The sequence below is a fragment of the Perognathus longimembris genome, chromosome 3 (assembly GCF_023159225.1).
Source record: "Perognathus longimembris pacificus isolate PPM17 chromosome 3, ASM2315922v1, whole genome shotgun sequence".
Classification (NCBI taxonomy): Eukaryota; Metazoa; Chordata; class Mammalia; order Rodentia; family Heteromyidae; genus Perognathus; species Perognathus longimembris.
Window position 1 is genome coordinate 92,506,219 of NC_063163.1, and position 23,045 is coordinate 92,529,263.

The 23,045-nt window shown below is 44.5% G+C and overlaps 1 protein-coding gene across 1 annotated transcript in view; it reads left to right on the forward strand.

Moving 5' to 3' along the window:
- Positions 1–8,799: 8,799 nt before the first annotated feature.
- Positions 8,800–23,045, forward strand: part of Rnf185 (ring finger protein 185) — a 35,992-nt gene continuing 21,746 nt past the window's right edge. Inside the window, exon 1 of the mRNA XM_048343328.1 lies at positions 8,800–8,902. The gene's annotated coding sequence lies outside the window, so the exon portion shown is untranslated. The remainder of the gene's footprint in view (positions 8,903–23,045) is intronic.

Consider the following 23,045-nt stretch of genomic DNA (forward strand, 5'->3'; position numbering starts at 1 on the left):
AAAAGCAGAAGGGACTCAGGTCCTTTGAGCACCCTCTCCTGGCAAGTGAGGGTGTAAGGCTTTAGGTCACCACCACCCAACCTAGATCTTCAATCTTCCTGTTCCCCAAGCCTGACAGCCCTTGCTCCTCCTAAACCTGCTTGGTGGCTCCTATGTCTTGCTCTTCCCATCTCTATCCCTCTCTTTGCCCCCTGGAGAACGGAAATGCCTGGGTGTGGGCTCCCAACCCCCATGGTCCCAGCCCCTCAAACACCCTGCTGTCTGTCTGTACCAGGGAAGCAAAGCAGCACTCCAACAAGAGCTGGTTTGGGAGGCAGAATCTAATGGTGAGCTTGAGTCTTACTAGCTGGGCAACCTTAGGCATGTTACTTCACTTCTCTGGTTCTCCAGTGCCTTATCTATAATAATACATTCCTTGCAGATGTTGGGGCCAGGATTACTATTAAAGGAATAGGGAGGGAGAAGAGAAGGATGGAGAAGGAAAGTCAGGGCTATTAACATGAGAACCTAGAGCTGGGTCCTGGTAGCTCATAACCTAGCTTACTCAGGAAGCTGAGATCTGGAGGATAGTAGTTCACAGTCAGACCAGGGAGAAAAGTTCACTAAATTCCCACACCAAAATAGCCAGCAAAAACCAGGACTGGAGGCATGGTTCAATTGGTAGAGCACCAGCTAAGCAAACAAGCTGAGCACTTTGAAGGCCCTAAGTACCCACAAAAACAAACAAAAAATAAAAGTTAGGATATTCAGAGAAAACATGACAAGAAACAAAAATATTTCAATCTTTAAATTCCTTTCATACCAGAACAAAGTATTTTTAGTTTAGTTTTGTTCTGGCTTTTTGTTGTTGCTTTGTATGGATCCTAGGCTTGAACTCAGGGCCTGGACACACTGTCCCTTAGCTTTTCTGCTCAAGGCTTCTGCTCTGTCATTTGAACCACAGCTCTACTTCCTGCCTTTTGGTGATTATTTGGAGACAGGAATCTCATAGACTTCCCTGCCATGGCTAGCTTTGAACTATGATCTACAAACCCCAGCCTCCTGAGTAGCTAGAATTACAGGCATGAGCTGATGGCACCCAGCCAATCTTTTCCTATTGTGTTTTGATTGTGGCACTGGGGTTAAAACTCAGTGCCTCATGTTTGCTACCATTTGAGCCCTAGCCCAGCCTCAGAAGAAAGCTTTTAAATCAGCACAATTTGTTGTAAGTATCAGATATTAAGTCTGTGCCAGGCCCTGGCAGGATCAATGCCAACATCACCAACATGGCTTGCAAGGTCTGTGCCTCCAGGAGCTACAGCAGAGGAGTTATTACTAAAGATATTTTGAGGTTGAATTGCTTCCAAGTTTGGTAGTTCTAATTCTGTCACTTCTTGGGGAAGTTTTTCATAATAACAAGATGACATAAATAGTTCTGGTTCCCTAATGTTAAAGTTTCAGGACTGGGGTGATTACTTTCCAAAAAAGAGCCTTCTTTTTTTTTTTTTTTGGTTGGTCATGGGGCTTGAATTCAGGCCTAGGTGCTGTTCCTGAGCTTTTGTGCTCAGGACTAGTGTTCTTCCACTTTTGAGCCACAGCACCACTTCCAGTTTTCTGGTGGTTAATTGGAGATAAGAGTCTCACAGACTTTTCTGCTTGGACTGGCTTTGAATCACAATCCTCACATCTCAGCTTCCTGAGTAGCTAGGATTACAGAAGAAGCCAACTTCGTTTTTTTTTTTTTCCTTTTAGGGGTTGAACTCAGGGTCTTTCATTTGCTGGGTAAGATGCTCAACCACTCAAGTGGAAATGGAAGCTCTACTTGAATTCAGGGCCTAGTTGCTGTTCCTGAGCTTCTTTAGCTCAAAGATAGCATTTTGGAGCTTGAATCACAACTCTACTTCTGGCTTTTTTCGTAGTTTATTGGATATAAGAATCTCATGGACATTACTACCCAGGCTGATTTTGAACTGTAATCTTCAGCTCTCAGCCTCCTAAGTAGCTAGTATTACAAGCGCAAGCCACCAGCTTGTGGCTTAGCAAGTTATTCTTAATTATGGCTAATAGGTTCAGCACCTTCAGTATCTTTTCAGACTAAAAAAAATATTTCCATAATGTTGATGCTCTGAATTTTTCAAAGGAAATGCTAACTCAAGCAGGAATTTTGATTTTTGAGACAGGGGTCTTAACCATATACCCAGGCAGGCTGGCATTGAATCCTCCATCCTCCCACCTCACCCTCCCCAGTGCTGAGATTACAAGCGTGACCCCTAGGCCTGGCTAAAGCAGGAATTTTTGTTTGTGTCAATATTGGGGCTCAAACTTAGGGCCTTGCTCCCTCACTCAGCACTTTTGGTTGACATTCTACCAATTGAACCACAATTCCACGTCCAGCTTTTTTTTTTTTTTTTTTTTGGCCAATTCTGGGCCACGTCCAGCTTTTTGCTGATTACTTTGAAAGAAGTCTGTGGGATTTATCTGCCTGACATGGCTTCAAACTTCAATCTTCAGATCTCAGCCTCCTGAGTAGAACTATGGGCGTGAGCCACCAGCACCCAGCTCAAGCAGACTTTTTTTTTTTAATGTACATTAAACTGGATGATGGTGGCTCATGCTTATAATCCTAGCTACTCAGGAGGCTGAGATCTGAGGATCACAGTTCCAAGTCAGCTCAGGCAGGAAAGTCTGTGAGACTCTTATCTCCAATGAACCACCAGAAAGCAGGAAGTGGCACTGTGGCTCAAAGAGGTAGAGTGCTAGCCTTGAGCAAAAAGCACAGGGACAGTGCTTAGGCCCTGAGTGCAAGCCCCCCCCCCAAAAAAAAAAAAAAACAAAAACATTGAGAAGCTCCTGTGTGCTGAGCCTGTTCCCATTTTCTCATAACAACAATTTTTAGATGAAGGAATAAGTCAGAACACACTGTGATTAAAAGAGTTGGCATGTCTCCTTCTCCTCCTTCTCCTCCTTCTCTTCCTGCTGCCAGTCTTGGGGCTTGAACTCATGGCCTGAGCACTGTCCCTGAGCTTCTTTTGGCTCAAGGTTAGCACTCTACCACTTGAGCCACAAGCCACTTCTGGCTTTTTCTGTTTATATGGTACTAAGGAATCAAACCCAGGATTTCATGCATGCTAGGCAAGCACTCTACCATTAAGCCACATTCCCATCACTTCTTATGGGTGGGAGTTGAAAGGTAGCAGCAGGATTTCAAACCTGAGGAACAATGGGACATTTCACCATAGACTATTTTTTTAAGTTACAGGGGCTGGGAATGTGGCTTAGAGGCAGAGTGCTTGCCTAGCTTGCATGAAGCCTTGGGTTTGACTCCTCAGCACCACATATATAGAAAAAGCCAGAAGTAGCACTGTGGCTCAAGTGGTAGAGTGCTAGCCTTGAGCAAAAAGAAGCCAAGGACAGTGCTTCAGGCCTTGAGTTCAAGCCTCCGGACTGGCAAAAAAAAAAAAGTCATAAATGATGTGTTGTATGTCAGGTGATTCAGTGGGGAGGTGAGGAAATGGGGCTTTTCTCTAGATTGCATGCTACCTTAGAGGAGATTGCATGAGATATCTTATCTAGAAGAAGGAAAGAGGGGCTGGGGAGATAGCCTAGTGGCAAGAGTGCCTGCCTCGGATACACGAGGCCCTAGGTTCGATTCCCCAGCACCACATATACAGAAAAACGGCCAGAAGCGGCGCTGTGGCTCAAGTGGCGGAGTGCTAGCCTTGAGCGGGAAGAAGCCAGGGACAGTGCTCAGGCCCTGAGTCCAAGGCCCAGGACTGGCCAAAAAAAAAAAAAAAAAAAACAAAAGAAGAAGGAAAGAGTGGGCTGAGGCAATAGCTTTGATCTCAATAGGAGTCATGATAGGGATATTTTTGTTGTTGTTTTTCATTTCTGTAGTTTGGATAAGACCCATATGCAGACATCATTCCAGAGGCGTTTGTCAGTGTCCTGAGCCATCATGGTTCTAGCATGGCCTTGTTCTTTTTCTTTAGGTCTGAGACTGGGACTTGAACTCAGTACCTGATGCTTTCATTCAGTGGCCAGCCCTCTAACAATTGATCCACATGCCTCCAACCCCAATGTAGATGTTCTGTGACTTTGTTTCACTTTGTTTTTGTGCCAGTCACAGGGCTTGAACTCATGGCCTGAGAGCTGTCCCTGAGCATATTTGCTCAAGGCTGGCTCTCTACCACCTGAGCCAGAGCTCCACTTCCAGCTTTTTGCTGGTTAATTGGAGATGAGAATCTCATGGACTTTTCAGCCCATACTGGCTTCGAGCTGAAATCCCAGATCTCAGGCTCCTGAGTAACTAAGATTACATGTGTGAGCCACCAGTGCCTACATTCTGTGACATTTTTATGCTCAATAAAAGAATAATAAGGTCTACCTGTGTCAGGCCCACTATAGGATGTCAGCAATGGCGTTTCTCTTTTCTAATCTGGGTCTCAAATTCATGTTTGTTTGATTAGAACTATCCCCATGATACTTCTGTTCACAGTTGGCTGATTAGTAGTAAAACACCTATGAGTTTATTTCATTGACTATGAGCACTTCCTGCTCAGACTCAATCCCTAACAGTCCCTGGGTTATTGGTCAGTCCTTACAAAATGTTTATTGAGTGAATTAAGCAATGAAAGATTTTAAGGATTGCCTGGGTACAACTCTAAGTGTACATGATTTGACATACTGTGACAATTTGGAAATTACAAATCACAATTTGTTTTCTTATCTCTTTAGTCTCCTTGTTTTTGTTTTTCTAGATGGCACAGGGTTTAAACTCAGGGCCTCCGGCTTGCTAAGCAAGTGGTCTACTATTTGAGCCATATGCCTAGTACTTTTGGCTTTAGGTATTTTTCAGATTACATCTCTCTTTTTTTTTGCCGGGGGGGGGGGGCTAGCCCTGGACTGTGATTGTCCCACACAGCTGGGATTACAGGAGTGAATCACCAAGCTTTGATCTGGAAGTAGAAAAGTTTCTCCATTTTTTATAACCCATATAATGCTATTTTGGGTGGATCTAATGCTTTCTCGTGACATATGTGTGTGTATACGTGTGTGTGTATACGTGTGTATGTGTGTGTGTGTGTACCAGTATTGGAGTTTGAACTCAAGACCTGAGTGCTGTTCCTTGGCTTTTTCACTCAAAGCTGGTACTCTATCACTTGAGATATACCCCCACTTCAGGCTTTTTGCTGGTTAATTGTAGATAATAGTCTCATGGACTTGCATTCTTGGGACTGGCTTCAAGTCATGATTGTCAGATCTCAGCCTCCTAAATATTTAGGATTTCAGGCATGAGCCATCAAGTTCCTGGCTCTCATGACATTTAAGCCATGCACTTTCAGGAATGCTAGGTAAGTCCTCTGTCACTGAGCCACACCCCTGGCCTGACAGAAGACATGTGTTTTCTGAGTAGCTCACTGGGAGGCACAGAATCTCTACCTAACCTAACACCAGTCAGGTTGACCTTGATCTCTTAGATTCATTTGTTCTACTGGGATACAAATGTTCTATCATTTTTATCAATTTCCCTTTGTCACCAATGAGTAATTTGTAGAAGACATTGCTGTGTGAATATTCTGTTTCTCATCTCTTTTTTGGGGGGGAGGGGGAGTTGGGGAAGGGAGCCCAGGACGTTGCACTTGTGAGGCAAGTGCTTTGCCACTGAGCTACATCTCAGCCCAACATCCTATTCCTCTAGTTCACAATTCATTTGTGGTTTTTCTTACTCTCTCATGTTTATTAATTGATATTCTAGCTAAAGAAAGAGCCTGCCTTCTTCTTATTGTTCACTTATGTCAATAAAAGCTCATAGACTGGGAGCAGGTGTTTCCCTTCCTTTCCTCTCCTCTTTCTCTTTTTTTCTTTCCTTCTTGACTGCCACAAGGCCATCTGCTCTGCTTCACCATGCTTTTTCTGCCAAAGTGGGCTGAAATTCAGAATCCAGAACCTAGAGGCAGAGCAGACAACTGGGAATGCCTCTGGCTTGGCTATTATGGATAAGTTCCAGGAAGAAAGTCCACTGTTGAAACAGGAGGTGATTCATGTGGAAAACCTCAATGTTAAGTGGCAGTACTGCAAACCCAGCTGGGAAAACTACATGAGGGGGCTCCCTGTGCTATTAAGGGGACTGCAGGTCTCTTATGAACCTGAGCTGATGAGGCAGAAAATCTCCAGGCTCAACAGACAGAGGAGGAAAGGAAATAATTGAGTGGAAGAGAAGCAGGAAACAGGCAGCCATGACAATGGACCCGAACACTGTCCTGCAGCAGGTACACATGGTGAAGCAGCAGATTCTTGCTTGACAGGATGACTTCATGGCAGAGTGATTAGATTAGTAATGAGCTCAAAGTAGGGTTCAGGAACTGGAGGAAAAGTGTACCTCTTTCTTGTGCTGGAGTCATTCATTGCAGGAGGAAATATGCCAAGTACTTACATATATCTGGAGGTTGTAGGATGTGGTGGCTGGGGGCTTGGGCCTCAGAAACCTGCAGAATAGTGGGCACCCCAGTACAGTCCACAGAGATTAATTAGGGTGAGCATCAGTGCCTTCATTGTCTGTGTGTACTTCGGTGCAGCAAGGCCGAGTTCCTCAGGAGTGTGCCAGTGAGCTGGTCACTATACTCTTGTAAACTCTGCCTAGAGTAGCCACCATGGGGAACAGTGGGAGTGCTCACAGACACTGTCCCCAACTCAGTGGGTTAAGCACTACTGGAATTTAGGTCCCCAGAATGCAGAAGGAGTACACTGATATAATTCACTTTGGTCCCCTTTTGGTCATGGGTAAGACTGGGCTAAGGGAACTGCTGGTGAGTTGAGGTTAGGTACATTTGGAACAGAGGACATTCTGCTGCTTGTCAGAAAGAAATAACTGCCCACGGGAACCACATGGCCACATACCAGTATGGAAGCATAATCTTGTTTTATAGAATGATGGGTCCCCTGTCTATGCTCCACCTATACAGCAGTGTCTCAACTACACAGCACATCAGGGGCCTGCACAACCTACAGCAGAGTCACGTGTCTGCACTGAACACCATTGTACTATAATAATTTTTTTTTTTTGGCCAGTCCTGGGCCTTGGACTCAGGGCCTGAGCACTGTCCCTGGCTTCTTCCCGCTCAAGGCTAGCACTCTGCCACTTGAGCCACAGCACCGCTTCTGGCCGTTTTCTGTATATGTGGTGCTGGGGAATCGAACCTAGGGCCTCGTGTATCCGAGGCAGGCACTCTTGCCACTAGGCTATATCCCCAGCCCTATAATAATTTTTATCATGAAGTTAAAGCACTTTTTTGTGGTAATGGAGTGGTAATAGAACTCAAGGCCTTGCACTTGCCAGTTAGGAGCTCTACCCCTTGAGCCACACTTTCAGTTCAGGCTTTTAGCTGGTTAATTGGAGATAGAGTCTCTGAGATCTGTCTACTTGGGCTGATTTTGAATTGCTATCTTCAGATCTTAGCCTTCTGAGTAGCTAGGATTACAGGAGTGAGCCACCAGCACCCAACTCATCTCATTATTTTTTACAGGAAATGGATCTGAACCAACAGCAGGTGGGGCAAGTTTTGGATTTGTCTGTGATAAAGTGTGTGTGTGTGTGTGTGTGTGTGCACGCGCACATGCGCGCAGGTCCTGGGGCTTGAACTCATGACCTGGGCACTGTCCCTGAGCTTTTTTGGTCAAGGCTGGCACTCTACCACTTGAGACACAGTGCCACTTTTGGTGGTTTATTGGAAATAAGAGTCTCACAGGCTTTCCTGCCCAGACTGGCTTCTAATCATCATCATCAACAACTTCTCCTCCTCCTCCTCCTCCTCCCCCTCCCCCTCCCCTTCCCCTCCTCCTCCTCCTCTTCCTCCTTCTTCTCCCCCTCCTCCCCCTCCTCCTCCTTCTGTGTCATGGGGCTTGAACTGTGGGGCTGTCACTGAACCCTTCAGCTCAAGGCTAGAGCTCTACCACTTGGGGCACAGCACCACTTCCGGTTTTCTGGAGTCTCACAGACTTTCCTGCCGAGCCTGGTTTTGAGCCACAATCCTCAGATCTCAGCCTCCTGAACTGCTAGGATTACAGGTGTGAGCCACTAGCACCTGGCTTGGCTTTGTATCTTGATCCTCAAATCTCAGTGGATTACAAATGTGAGCCACACGCACCTGGCTCCCATCCTTCTTAGCATCTCTGGTGCAGCAAGATGTTTCGAGTTTATCTGGTACTTCTGAAATCAGCCTTTCTCCTCACAATCTGAAGTATGGATACTGGGCCTAAGCAATGCTATCTCGTCCCCACAGCCATCTTAAGGCCTTATCAGGGATATTTCACCTCGTTCCCCAAAACCAAAAGAGCTAAAATCGGCCATTCTGTGAATTGCACATGTGTCAAGTTGTTTATCCAGAAAGTCTTGCTACAGGGAACTCTTGCCCTAAGACCTTCTGCCACCATTTTCTCCCTAGCTTGCTTATGTATAACACTTCTGTTAGGTTTAGTTCCCCATCCACATCAAGTGGGTTTTGCCTTTATAAGCTTTTTGATAACATTCTGAGCTGCAAGTTCTTTGGGTCATGAATCCACCTGCAGTCACCAGCTTTCTAATAAAGACTCCCCCATTCGACCTCTCAAAATGTAGCTTCTCTGTGTCTGGCGATCCAATTCCCTTGTAACAGATCGACCCTCTCAGGAAGGAGCTACCAGTCACACTGGGTTGCTTTGCTTCCGGTCCGCAGGCGGAACCTTAGAACTCCGGTCCTAAGCCGGGCCCACGGAGTGGAGGACCAACCCTTTCCGGTTGTCGCCGGAAGTCCCTGCGAACGGGGGCGTGGCCGCGTCAGGTGACCGGAGTCCGCGTAGGAGGGGTCGGAGGTACAATCTTCCTGACTGACGCGGCGGTCTGTCTGTGGTCAGCGGACATACGGACAGGCACCGGCGGCCTTAGCAGGTATGTGAGAGGTCGGGGCTGCGGCCGTAGCCGTAAAAGGCTTTGCGGGGGACGGGGTGGGGGTGCGGCAGACCCTGTTCCGCCTTCCTGGGGTTAACGGGCCAAAATACCTGAGCTCTGGGAGCCCGGAGACCACAAACCCTACCCCAGCCCGGGTCTAGAAGAAAAGTCGGGCCGACGTTGTGTTTCTCTGGACCAAGAGTAGAGATTGGAGAAACGGAGGCCTTAAGAAAGGGAAGGGAGGGGGTCCTCCGAGTTCCCTTCCTAGGCAGAGCTCACTCCGACTCCTTGCCACTCCCCCATGAGGGATCCGCCGGATTCAGGGTCGTGCTGGAAACGAACTTGGCCTCGTGTAGGGAGGTTGAGGGGCGAGAAGGGTAGGAAACAGATTTGAAGAGGGTGACCAGGGTTCGACCTCGGCCCCTCCCCCGTGACAGCTAATAGTGAGTCCTAGGCCCATTCGCTTACCTGTGCTGAGGTTGGATTTTCCTAATTTACAAAACTGGGCTACATCTCCTCACGGTTCTCAAACTCGTCGAGAACCTGAGGCTTTGAAATTGCCTAGGATGTCGGCTTCGGCCCTTGACACCCCCCCCCCCCTTACAATCAGACCACTCATTGAGAGTCTGGGTTTAGAACCTAGGAAATGTTGTTTTGTATAATCCCTTTGCGATCGAGTCCTGTACCTACCCCCTACTACTGTTTAAAGCCTGCTTTTCTGGCGGTGACTATTAGACGGCCTTTCTTCGTGTGGAGGCAGTTCAGGAACTTTGAAAGAATTGGAGTTTTTCGCCTAGGAAAGAACACTGGACTTAACTGTCTTTCAAAACTGGTCGGGGGCTGGGGTGGGGGGAGGGATTGTTAAAGCCCAGAGGGCTTCCACTTCGTCTTTAAGAATAAAAGAGGCAGAGCTAGAACTCATCGGTAGATTTACAGGAAGACAAGGTTTTACTCAATGCAAGAAGTTTTTAATAGAAGAATCATCACCGGGGACTAGTGATGGTTCGGACCCATTGCCTCCTGTGGAGGAAAGTCTCTGCTTCCGGTAGTTATGTCTGGTGCTCGATCTGTTCTCAAAGTAAAGGTGACATTTCTTTGTCCTGCTTTCTTTTCTTGACACCTCCATCCTCCCAGCCTACATCTTCCTGTAAGTAAAGGCAGCTCTTGATCTTATGTAATATCTCTTCTTGGTTGTCCTGTATGCCATCTTTCTCTTTAAGGACTTTGGAATGACCCAACATCTGATAGAGGTGTCTGAACTGTTTGTTGTATGAATAACTAGACAGGAACCGTTTCATTGGTTACTAGCGTGTTTTCTAAGAATAACTTGGAAATGCCTCTGAAGACTTTGTGTACCAGAAGAAGCTGTTGAACTCTTTCACAAACAGAATGGAGGGCCCTTTAAAGTTGTTCCATCCAGTCTTCTCCTCCTTGGAACAGAAATCCCTCTTTAATCCTTTCTGGAGCAGGTTGTGGTTGTATGTAACTGAGAGAATTTTTACAGTTCATAGCCTAGCCAGCACATAAGAGCAGTCTTTTTATGAATTTGACCTACATGTCAATTTACAAATGATGCTTCTGGAATATTTTCTAGGTTTTGTTTGGTTGTTTGGTCCTGGTGCTTGAATCCTGGTCTCTTTCTTTTTATTTATTTCTTTTTATTTTTTGGCCAGTCCTGGGACTTGGACTCAGGGCCTGAGCACTGTCCCTGGCTTCTTTTTGCTCAAGGCTAGCACTCTGCCACTTGAGCCACAGCGCCACTTCTGGCCATTTTCTATATATGTGGTGCTGGGGAATTGAACCCAGGGCCTCATGTATACAAGACAAGCACTCTTGCCACTAGGCCATATCCCCAGCCCCCTGGTCTCTTTCTTAAGGCTAGCACTTTACCACTTGAGCCACAGCTCAAGATTTTTGTGGTTAATTGGAGATAAGAGTCTTACGGACTTTGTCTGCCTGGGCTGGCTTCAAACTGTAATCTTTATATTGCAGCCTCCTAAGTAGCTATGACTACAGGCATGAGCCACCAGTGCCCAGCTTCTAGTTTTTAATCTAATGCTAACTTTCCTTATTTGTGCTTTATGAAATTCCAAATAAATTATTTTTTCAGTACCTGATAGAATGCTTAAGAATGCTTGTGTTGTCTTGTGGAACAGTGATTCTATATTATGACCCAGTTCAGCTGACTTCTCTAAACAAAAGGTCAAGGTCAAGCGAAAAATTCTTGCCTGTGTTTTTCAACTTGTTTATGTTTCTCAAGCTGAAAAAAAGTTGTGAATATTTAGTTTCAGATGTTATAAGTTCTGGATAAAATGCTCTTAATTTGTTGGAGTTTTTAAAACTTCTCAATCTGGGAGTTTCTTTTTAAAGAAATGACATGAATTGGTGTTTGAGTTTATATGTTCTTCGGGTCACTGGCCTGAAGAGAGACCTATAACAAAAATCTGATGGTAAAACTGAGTTTGGGAAACCACATACCATTATTCTTTCCTGGAGCATTTAAGTCTATAATACCACATTAAAGGCATTGAAGGGTCCTGGAGTAAAAAGTAGACTTTACCTGCAAGGATAATAACTTGTTTCACTTGTTTAAGCTAGTGTTGCCAAATTTATTTGTTGTGATTTTTTTAATGGAGTACACATTGGTAAATTCTGATTGAGGGGCAAGGCTCGTGGGCCAAATCTAATCATATTGCTTGTTTTTGCATGGCATGTGAACTAAGAATGTTTTTTACATTTTAACCAAAAGAATAGGGCTCTGTGGGTGTGCAAGCCTGCACTCCCAGTTGTTCAGGAGATGAAGATCAGAAGGATTGTGGTTTAGCTGGTACTGGTGGCTCATGACTATAATCCTAGCTACTCAGGAGGCTGAGATCTGAGGATCGTGATTCAAAGCTAGTGTAGCCAGAGAAGTCCCCTGAAACTCTTATCTCCAATTAACCACTCAAAGACCGAAAGTGACACTGTGACTCTAGTGGTAGAGCACTAGCCTTGAGCTGAGAGGCTCAGGAACAACGCCCAGGTCCCGAGTTCAAGCCCCACAACTGACCTAAAATAAAAAGGAAGGATTGTGGTTTAAATCCAGCCTGAGAAAAAGTTAGTGAGACACATACCCCCATCCCAGCAAATAAGCTGGACATGATGATGCAGTCTATAATCTCAGCTACATAGAAAGCATAGGTAGCATCAATCCATCCCCAGCTCTGAACAAAAATGCAAGACCCTATCTGGAAGAATAATTAAAGAAAAATCAGAAAAAAAAGGTTGAAGGCATGGCTCAGAGTATAAGATCCCGAATTCAAATTCTGCCAGAGGAGAGAAGAAATTCAACATTGATAAAATACTACCAAGAATCTATATAATTTTTTCAATCTATACATTGTATTACAGGCCCACACTTGTAATCCTAGTTACCCAAGGGGTACCCAGGGGGCTGAGATCTGGAGTATCATAATTTTTTTTTTTTTTTGGCCAGTCCTGGGCCTTGGACTCAGGGCCTGAGCACTGTCCCTGGCTTCTTCTCGCTCAAGGCTAGCACTCTGCCACGTGAGCCACAGCGCCGCTTCTGGCCGTTTTTTCTGTACATGTGGTGCTGGGGAATCGAACCTAGGGCCTTGTGTATCCGAGGCAGGCACTCTTGCCACTAGGCTATATCCCCAGCCCTGGAGTATCATAATTTGAAGCCAATCTTTTTCTTTCATGCCTGTGAACTTGTTCTTATTTTACTATGAAATAGTCTTGTGAGTTCAGGCTTACCTCAAACTCACAATCCTTCCTCCTCAATTTCCTTAATATTTGGGCTTACAGGTGTGCTCCACAGTGCCCAGCACTGCAAACTTTTCAAATAGGGCTAACCAGTTATCTTATAGAATACATCAACCTTTTTCAGATTTAATTCATATATCACATAATTTGCTATTTTAAGATGTAAAAAACAGAGGCTTTACACACACACACACACACACACACACACACACACACTCACAAGGTTGTTTGCATAGTCATCACCAGTATGTAATTCCAGAATGCCCCCAAAAAACTACATACCTCGATTTGTGTATTCTGGATATGTAGCAGAAATGGAACCACAGGCTGTGCAGTAGTGGCTCATGCCTGTAATCCTAGCTACTCAGGGGGCTGAGATTTGAGATTCAAAGCCAGCCTGAACAGGAAAGTCTATGAGACTCAGAGCCACCAAAGCTGGAAGTGGAGCTGTGGTTCAAGTGGTAGAGTGCCAGCCTTGAAGGAAAAAGCTAAGGAACAGTATGAAGGCCCTGAGTTCAAGCCCCAATACCAGCACAAACATCAATGAACTGTACAATGTGTTGCTTTTTTTGTCTAGCCCCTTTTGTTAAGCATGCTCTTAAGGTTCACCCTTGTAGCAATATGTGACAAATACCACATTCTGTCATCCATCAGTTTATTCATTAGTTACATAACTTGTAGGCTCTTTTCAACTTATGGTGATTTTAAGTAAAGTTGCTGTGAGTTGGCACAAGTTTTTGTTTGAACATGTGTTCATTTTTCTTGGGCATATAGTTAGGTGAGAGATTCTTTGTCACATGGCAACATGTTTTTAAACTTTTTTTATTTCTTTCTTTGTTTTTTTTTGTCCAGTCCTAGGGCTTGGACTCAGGGCCTGTGCACTGTCCCTGGCTTCTTTTTTGCTCAAGGCTAGCCCTAAATCACTTGAGCCACAGCACCCACTTCGGGCTTTTTCTGTGTATGTGGTGCTGAAGAATCGAACCCAGGGCTTCATGCACGCTAGGCGAGCACTCTACCACTAACCAATAAGCCACATTCCCAGCCCAATTTTTTTGTATTTCTTAACACCAGTCTTACTTATGCCTAATAGATATGAAGTGCTGTCTTGCTATTGTTTTCTCCTGATGATCCCTATTGACTGATGATATTGTCTTTTTCATGTACTTATTGGCATCTAGATACCTTTTCTTGTTAGTTGTGAGGCTTGAACCTTGGGCCTGGTTCCTGAGCTCTTCAGCTCAAGGCTAGCGCTCTACCACTTGAACTACAGCATTACTTCCAGGTTTCTGGTGGTTAGTTGGAGATAAGAGTCTCCAGACTTTCCTGTCTGGGTTGGCTTTGAACCACCATCCTCAGATCCCAGGTTCCTGAGTAGCTAGGATTACAAGTGTGAGCCACCAGCATGGGTGGCATCTAGATATCTTATCTGGAAAAATAACATATTTTCAGATCCTTTGCCATTCTTAATTAGGCTGTCTGTCCTTGTGTACAATTTTGAACAGAAATGTTCAGAGAGCTTGCAAATTCTCCTGAAGCCCCTGGAAGTAAGCTAACTGAGAATGAACTGAATGGCAGGATGGGGTAATGCCAGCAACTTCCTGATTAAATGTTGTTGGATTTGTACATGCTGAAGCACAGAGTAAGTTGTCCATTTGAGACTGCTGATCAGGCAGGGTTTGGTGCTGTCCCAGCCTCTGCTGACCATGCAGAACTGGGGAGCCTGGCCAAGCAAAAGGAGCACTACTGGTACCCAGAAACAACAGCAGCAGCCCAGATGTGATGGAGTCCTTTGGTTGGGGAGCTCCTCTGGTGTTTGTTTAGGGGCAGGCAGCAGAGGAGATTATTGTGGCGCAAAACATTCAGAACCGGTAACCATCTTGGGCAGCTGTTCGTGGCTACAGGACTAGTGGTGTACCAGGCTATCTCTTTTTTACCTTCTTCCCTTTCTCCTTCCTTTTGTTTGTTTTTTTCAGTGTGAGACATTGAACAAGTGCAAGGCCTTGCACATGCTAATCAATCACTCTAACTTGAACTAAGCTTCCAGCCACTTGGGCTTTTTTTTTGGCCCCATAGCATTTGGCTATAGCCATCTCATCTTGGACATGTACTTGCAAACAACTCACTTCCAGTAATTTAAATTCTAAAAGCAATATATGCTTATTTTAGATATTTTGGAAGTATAGAAAAGCTTCCCTCTCCCCACCTCAATCATCACTAAGTCCATTATCTAAAGAGAGCCTTTGTTTCCAGGCACAGCTGGCTCACATCTGTAGTCCTAGCTACTCAGGAGGCTGACAGCTGAGGATTGAGGTTTGAAGCCAGCCGAGGTTGACAAATCCTTGAGATTCTTATCTCCAAATAATCAGCAAAAAGACAGAGGTAGAGGTGTGGTTCACATGGTAGGGTGCCAGATGTAAGCAAGAGTGAGAGGCCCTGAAGTTCAAGCCTTTGTTACAGTTGCTCTACTTGTTCCTGGTTGCTTACCACTGGGTAGATTTTTAATGGTTGAATCATTCACTGTACACAGTTTTGCCTTGCCTTTTCCTCAGCACTTGAACCATTCCTCTAGCCCATTCTACTTCAGTCATCTTTTAGATAGGGTCTTGTGCTTTTTGCCTGGATCACCACTCCTCCAACCTACATCTGCATTTCTGAGATTATAGATATGTACTACCACATCTGACTTACTCTTTGAGATAGAGTTCTACTAACTTTTTGCTGGGATTGGCTTTCAACCACAGTTCTTTTTTTTTTTTTTTTTGTGCCAGTCCTGGGGCTTGGACTCTGGGCCTGAGCACTGTCCCTGGCTTCTTTTTGCTTAAGGCTAGCACTCTGCCACTTGAGCCACAGCGCCACTTCTGGCCATTTTCTGTATATGTGGTGCTGGGGAATCGAACCCAGGGCCTCATGTATATGAGGCAGGCAACTCTTGCCACTAGGCTATATCCCCAGCCCCCACAGTTCTATCTCTACTTTTTCCAAGTAGGTTGGGATTACAGGTGTGCAGTAGCACATGAATTTTTTTTTTTTTGAGATTTGATATAGGGGTTTTACTCACTATGTTCCCTAGGCTAGTCTTGTACTTCTGGGCTCAACAGATATTCCTAACCCAGCTCCCAGAATGCTCAGTATCCTAAGAAGCTGAAACTGCACGTGTGTGCAACTGCAATTGCCAGAATGCCTCTTAACATTTTATTGTGGATGTCTCCATGGTCTTGCCAGTGTCCTCCTAAAAATTTATTTTCTTCTAAGCTATTTCCTTATTCAATAAGCCAGTAAGCTCACTGGATAATTGTACAGATATAATGTGTATAAGAACCACTCAGCATGTTCTCTAGGGTGAACTAAAATGTAATTTTGATTTTTTAAATAACAAGATTTAAAAAATTCTTTGTTGCAATAAAATGTGTACAGAATTGCCATTTTATTCATTCTTTAAATGTACAATTCACTGATATTAGGACAGAAACAATGTTCTGTAATGGTCATCACTATTTCCAAAATGTGTTCATAACCCCAGCTTGAACTCTGAACTTGTTTGAGCAATAACATTCCATCTCCATCTTTCCCACTCCCACACCTCTGATAGCCTTCAGTCCCTTCTCTATCTCTGAGTCTGCTTTTCTAGGTATTTCCTGCAAGGAAATATACAACATGTGACTTTTCATAGAACTATAAGCAGTTTCCCCAACTTTTTGTGTTGAGGTACAAAACATAAAATCCCCTTTTTTTTTTTTCTTAATGCCACTATTGGAACTTGAACACAGAGCCTGGACTCTGTTCCTGAGCTCTCTTGTTCAAGGCTAGCACAGTACCACTTGAGCCACAGCTCTACTTCTGGCTTTTTTAGTGCATAATTGGAAATAAGAGTCTCATGGACTTTTCTGCCTGGGCTGGCTTTGAACCTTGATCCTCAGAGCTCAGCCTCCTGGAGTAGCTAGGATTACAGGCATGAGCCCCTAGCACCAGGCTCCTAAAATCTACATTTTTTTTTTTTGCCAGTCCTGGGGCTTGAACTCAAGGCCTGAGCACTGTCCCTGGCTTCTTTTTGCTCAAGGCTAGCACTCTGCCACTTGAGCCACAGCGCCACTTCTGGCTTTTTCTATATATGTGGTGCTGAGGAATTGAACCCAGGGCTTCGTGTATATGAGGCACTCTTGCCACTAAGCCATATTCCCAGCCCTCTAAAATCTATTTTTAAGTATACACTCCAGTGGTGTGAAGCACTTTCATTTGTTGTGGAAACATCACCACATCTGTCTTCAGAACTGGTTGCATTTTGCCACACTGAAACTTTTCTATCCTCCCCCCCGAAAAAAAAAGTTTGAGACAATACTTAAAACTTTTCAAAAGTACTACTGACTCAATTATGTAGTATTTCCAGATGTGAAGAACATCTGCTGAAGAATATCTTGTCTTTGTAGGATACTGATTTTCCAAAACTTTGCTAGATTGATCTGTGTTGAACTGCTCAGTTTAAAGTTTTGTTCGGTGTCACATCTGACAACCTGTACTCATGTATTACTGCTGAGATGCCTAGCCCTGTGCTGAGTAAGGCACCTGGGAGCTGGGACAGGGCATGAGTAAACACCAGCAGAGTGTTGGAGTGTGACCTATTAAGTATGTGGGCTGGGATTGGAAAGCTTTGCCTCTGACTATGTCTGTGCCATGAGCAAGTGACATAACTACTCTGGGCCTTAATTTCACACCTCAAAGGATGATACAGTAGTATTTGCTTCAAGGTAGGCTGAAGAGATTAAATGAGAAAACTCATTTAAAAAACTGAGCAGAAAGCTGGCACCACTGGCTCACACCTGTAACCCTAGCTACTCAGTGAGGATCTTGGTTCAAAGCCAGCCCAAGCAGAAAAGTCCATGAGACTCTTATCTCCAATAAGCCACTGAGAAAACTGGAAGTGGCACTGTGACTCAAGTGGTAAAGCACTAGCCTTGAGCTGAAGAGCGCAGGGACAGTGCCCAGGCCCAGAGTTCAAGCCCCAAAGGAACCCCCTCCCCCACAAAAAAAAAAAAAAAAAAACTGAGCAAACTGTTAGCTGATGTTGTTGGTAGTGCTAAGAACTACAGCAGACCCCTGATTTTAATACTTTAGGGGAAAATCTGACCAGTTGTGATCAAGCTGTCCCAATCTGGATTTCCTCTCAGCAAATAAATAAACACAGTTGGGATGTCTGCCTAATCTTTCTTTCAAAAAGGATGCTCATTCAGAGAGGGAAGTTGTGACTTCCTCAGTTAAGCAGTCTCTAAGCAGAATCTTAGCATCTGGTGGTGGCTTGGCTCTGTGAGGAAGCAAGACACCTTCAATAAACTCTGGAGAAACCTTACTGCAGAGGGGAGGAGGGACTGACTTTTCTTGAAGATATCACTTTGAACCAGGCACAGTGCTAGCCCCTCACTGCATTCTGTCTTTACTACAGCTATCTTGTGGGGTAGGTAACAGTCCCATTTTCACAGATAAGTAAAGCATAGGCTGAGAGAGGAAATAACTTGTCTGAAGTCTTAGAGTAAGTGGCAGAACTGAGATTTGAACTCAGCTGAGTTGTGCCATGCTAGTTATTACACCATACAAGTGTTGTGGTTTGGTGTTTTGGGGTTTGCTTTTGTTTTTTGAACTCTGGGTCTGGGCTTGCTAAGCAGAGATTCTACCACTTGATCCCTCCTTTGCTTTAGTTATTATTTTTATTTATGGTTTGGTGTTTTGGGGGGGTTGGTTCTTTGGGGTGTGTGTGTGTGTGTGTGTGTGTGTGTGTGTGTGTGTGTGTGTGTGTGTGTTGCCAATCCTGGGGCTTGAACTCAGGGCCTGAGCACTATCCCTGGCTTCTTTTTGCTCAAGGCTAGCACTCTGCCACCTGAGCCAGTGCCACGTCAGGCCTTTTCTATATATGTGGTGCTCAGGAATGGACCTCAGGGCTTCATGTATACAAGGCAAGCACTCTACCACTAGGCCATATACACAGCACCTTGGGTTTGTTTTTGTTTTTTGAACTCTGGGTCTGGTGCTTGCTAGGCAGAGACTCTACCACTTGATCCCTCCTTTGCTTTGGTTATTATTTTTATTTAGTTATATGTATAGGGCCTTACATTTTTGTGCAGAGATGGCCCTCAGACTAAAAGTCTTCTATCTATCGCCTCTCACATAGTTGGGACCACAGGCATGCCCCACCATACCCACTAACTGATTAAGATGGGATCTTGCTGGGCTGGGGATATGGCCTAGTGGCAAGAGTGCTTGCCTCACATACATGAGGCCCTAGGTTCGATTCCCCAGCACCACATATACAGAAAATGACCAGAAGTGGTGCTGTGGCTCAAGTGGCAGAGTGCTAGCCTTGAGCAAGAAGAAGCCAGGGACAGCACTCAGGCCCTGAGTCCAAGCCCCAGGACTGGCAAAAAAAAAAAAAGATGGGATCTTGCTGACCCATCTGGACTCAAACCAGGATCCACCTGGTCCCCACCTGAGGTTGTTAAGGTTACAGGTATGAGCCACTGTACTGTACCTACATGCTATTCTTTAAAGGCAAAAGTTAATGAGCAGAGTCAAAGATATACAGTGGGGAAAAGATAGCCTTTTAAATAATTGGTGTTGGGAAGATTGAGCATCAATATGTGGAAAACCAAAAGTGGATCCCAGTTTGTCACCATGCATTAGTATCAACTCAAAGTGGATCAAAGAACTCAACATCAGACCTGTAACTTTGAAATTACTGCAAGAGGGAGTAGAAGAAACATTACAACCCATAGGCATAGGAAGAAACTTTTTGGAAAGAGTCCTAGGGACACAGCAGATAGGAGAGGGACTTAACAAATGGGATCACATCAAAATAAAAAGTTTCTGCACAGCTCAGGAAATGGTTACTAAACTAGAAGGACAGCCAACAAACTAAGAGAAGATCTTTACCAGCAATACATATGACAAAAGCCTAATATGCAAAATATACAAGGAGCTCAAGTAATCAACACCCAAATAAACTTCTCAGAAGAAAAAATGAGAATGGCAAAGAAACACATAAGGAAATGTTCATGATCCCTTGGCCATAAAGGAAATGCAAATCAAAACAACTCTAGCTTCCATCTCACCCCAGGTCGATTGGCCAGCATCATGAATTTGAACAACAAATGTTAGTGGGGATGTGGGGGGAAAGGAACTCTATTGTACTGTTGATGGGAATGTAAACTAGGACAGCTACTCTGGACAGCAGTCCGGAGGTTCCTCAAAAAACTAAACATAGATCTTCCCTACCACCCAGGCATACCATTCCTGGACATCGACCCAGAACAACACAAGCCAGGGTACCAGAGAAAAAGACCAGGGCAGCCCTGCAGGAAAGAAGCTAATCCTCTCTTGACCATATATTTGAAGGCCAGAGGTCTGAGTGAGGACTTGAACACTGTTCCGATCTTTTTTTTTAAGATTTTTTTTAAATTGTTGTTGTCAGTCCTGAGGCCTGAACACTGTCACTGGGCTCTTGTGCTTAAGGCTAGTGCTCTACCACTTTGAGCCACAGTTCCACTTCTGGTTTTCTGGTGGTTAAATGGAGATGAGTCTCACAGATTTTCCTGCCCAGGCTGGCTTTCAACTGCACTCCTCAGATCTTAGCCTCTGAGTAGCTGGGGTTACAGACATGAGCCACCAGCACCCAGCAGAGCTTCAGTTTTTTGTTTTTGTCCTGGGGCTTGGACTCAGGGCACTGTCCCTGCTCAAGGCTAGCACTCTGCCACTTGAGCCACAACGCCACTTCTGGTCATTTTTATCTGTATATGTGGTGCTGGGAAATTGAACCCAGGGCGTCATGTATACGAGGCAAGCACTCTTGCCACTAGGCCCTATCCCCAACCCCCATCTTTTTTTTTTTTTTTGCCAGTCCTGGGGCTTGGACTTAGGGCCTGAGCACTGTCCCTGGCTTCTTTTTGCTCAAGGCTAGCACTTTGCCACTTGAGCCACAGCACCACTTCTGGCCATTTTCTATATATGTGTTGCTGGGGAATTGAACCTGGGGCTTCATGTTCGGGAGGCAAGCACTCTTGCCACTAGGCCATATTCCTAGTCCCCAGTCATATTCTTTTAATATTATTTTTAGTACCAGTCCTGGGGCTTGAACTCAGGGCCTGGGAACTGTCCTTGAGCCTTTTTTTTTTTCCTCTCAAGAATAGCACTCTACCACTTTGAACCACAGCTCCACTTCCAGCTTTCCTTGGTGCTTACTTATAGATAAGAGTCTCACAGACCTTCCTGCCCATGTTGGGTTGGAACTGTGATCCTCAGATCTCAGCCTCCTGAGTAGCTAGGATTATAGGTGTAAGCTACCAGCATCCACCTCAGACTCTCAAATTGTAAAGTTGGTTTCTATGTGTCACAAGTTCCAATTGGCCTACTCATTTCTTCTCCAACCTCTGGTGAGTGTGATGTAGATATTCATAGAATTTGGACTCATCATTGCCTACCTGTGGTCTGGTGGCACTCTAGACCAGCACAGACAGGCTCTTAACAAATATGTGCCCTCCAGGCCAAGACCTTTGTTGGGATTATGTCAGCTATTTAGCACCCCGATTTGTAATCTTTAGTTGTTTATTTTTTGCCAGTCCTGGAGTTTGAATTTATGGGCCTAGGCATTCTCCGTAAGCTTTTGTGCTCAAGGCTGGCACTCTACTTCTTGAACCACAGCTCATATGGTTAATTGGGGATAAGAGTCTCACAGACTTTACTGCCGGGGCTGACTTTGAAGCACAAGCCTCAGATCTCAAGTATCCTAAGTAGCTAGGATTATAGGTGTGAGTCATTGGTGCCCAGCTCAAATTTGTAATCTTTGTAACAAAGATGAACACTTCTGGGCACCTCTGTGTATTCTAGTCCAGGGATTCTTTTAAAAATAAACAGAATTCCTAAATTCCTACAGTGCTCTAGAACCTAGGAATTTAAACCCAGAATGCTCCAAAGAGATTTCTTCATGAGCACAGGTTCCTCCACAGCTCCTACAAGGATATTCAGCTCTTGTGTTCTCTAGCTTGTCTAGTTCCTGAGAGGTGGACCAAAGGTAACAGGAGCAAGGATACTGGGCTAGTCACCTTTAGGCTCTGCCCTCCTAACAGTTGATCAAGTATTGCAACTCTACTTTAGTTTCAGCACCATGTTTGTCACCCTAGACATCTCAAATTGAGAAATGTTTTTCAAAACTAGATGTGTACTTGTTTCTTAAATAATCAGCAGTGTCCCGAATGTGCCAGGTGCTGGCTAGTCTGAGATCTCAGCAAGCTTGTTCCCTGCCCCAGTTTATCCCATTTCTCTGCAGCCACTGGACTGGGGGTTGTAGCTGAGGGTGGTAGCTGAGGGTGGTGCATTCTGAAGGACAGGGATGAGGTTTGCAGTCCCTATCAAAGACTTTGTTGTGTTGCTCTTGTGGTTGTGTCTCATTCTAGAGCTGAGTTTCTGAAACTACATTCATTAGAAAATTGCCTAGGATTTGGGAGGGTTGAATATTTTAAAAATAGGGATTCTTAAGCCTGATATTGCTCCTATTTAATCACTGAGAAGGAATTAAGAATGATATACTTCTTTTTTTTACCAGTGCTGGGGCTTGGGACTCAGGGCCTGAGCACTATCCCTGGCTTCTTTTTGCTCAAGGCTAGTGCTCTACCACTTGAGCCACAGTGTCCCTTCTGGCCTTTTCTTTCTTTTTTTTTATTAATTAAATTTTGTTGACAAAGTGTTGTGCAAAAGGGGTACAGTTACATAATAGGGCAGTGAGTACATTTCTTGTGATATCTTACACCTTCGTTTTTCTTTCCCTTCCCTAGATCAGGTAGGCATATACAATACCCCATGTACCAAAATCATATACAGTAAGCCACGTGGCGTGCACCAAAGGAAATTCACCTAGAACTTTAAATATAATGTCAACAGTAGAGTTTGCTTATCCTTGTCTTATATGATCATATATACATAGCTGTTGAGCTATTGTGATCCACTGAGAGGTCTATTTTAGACCTTTTTATGTTTAGTAGTTGCTTGGTTTTAGATACATAATGTAAGGTCGCTGACCCGAACCTGTGGAAATAACCATTTGACAAGAAGTTTTTTGTTTCGCAGACCTGGTCTGTACTGTTTCCCCCCCACACACATACCCTAACAGTCATATATCAAGGAGACCATGCCCCTTTGTTCTCTGTGTTCTAGGCTTGTCTCACTCAATATTATTTGTTCAAGTTCTGACCATTTCCCCGTGAATATCAATATTTTATCATTTCTAATCACTATGTAGTATTCCATTGTGTATAGGTACCACATTTTTTGGATCCATTCATCTGTAGAGGGGCATCTGGGTTGTTTCCGTATTTTGGCTATTGTGAATTGTGCAGCGATAAAC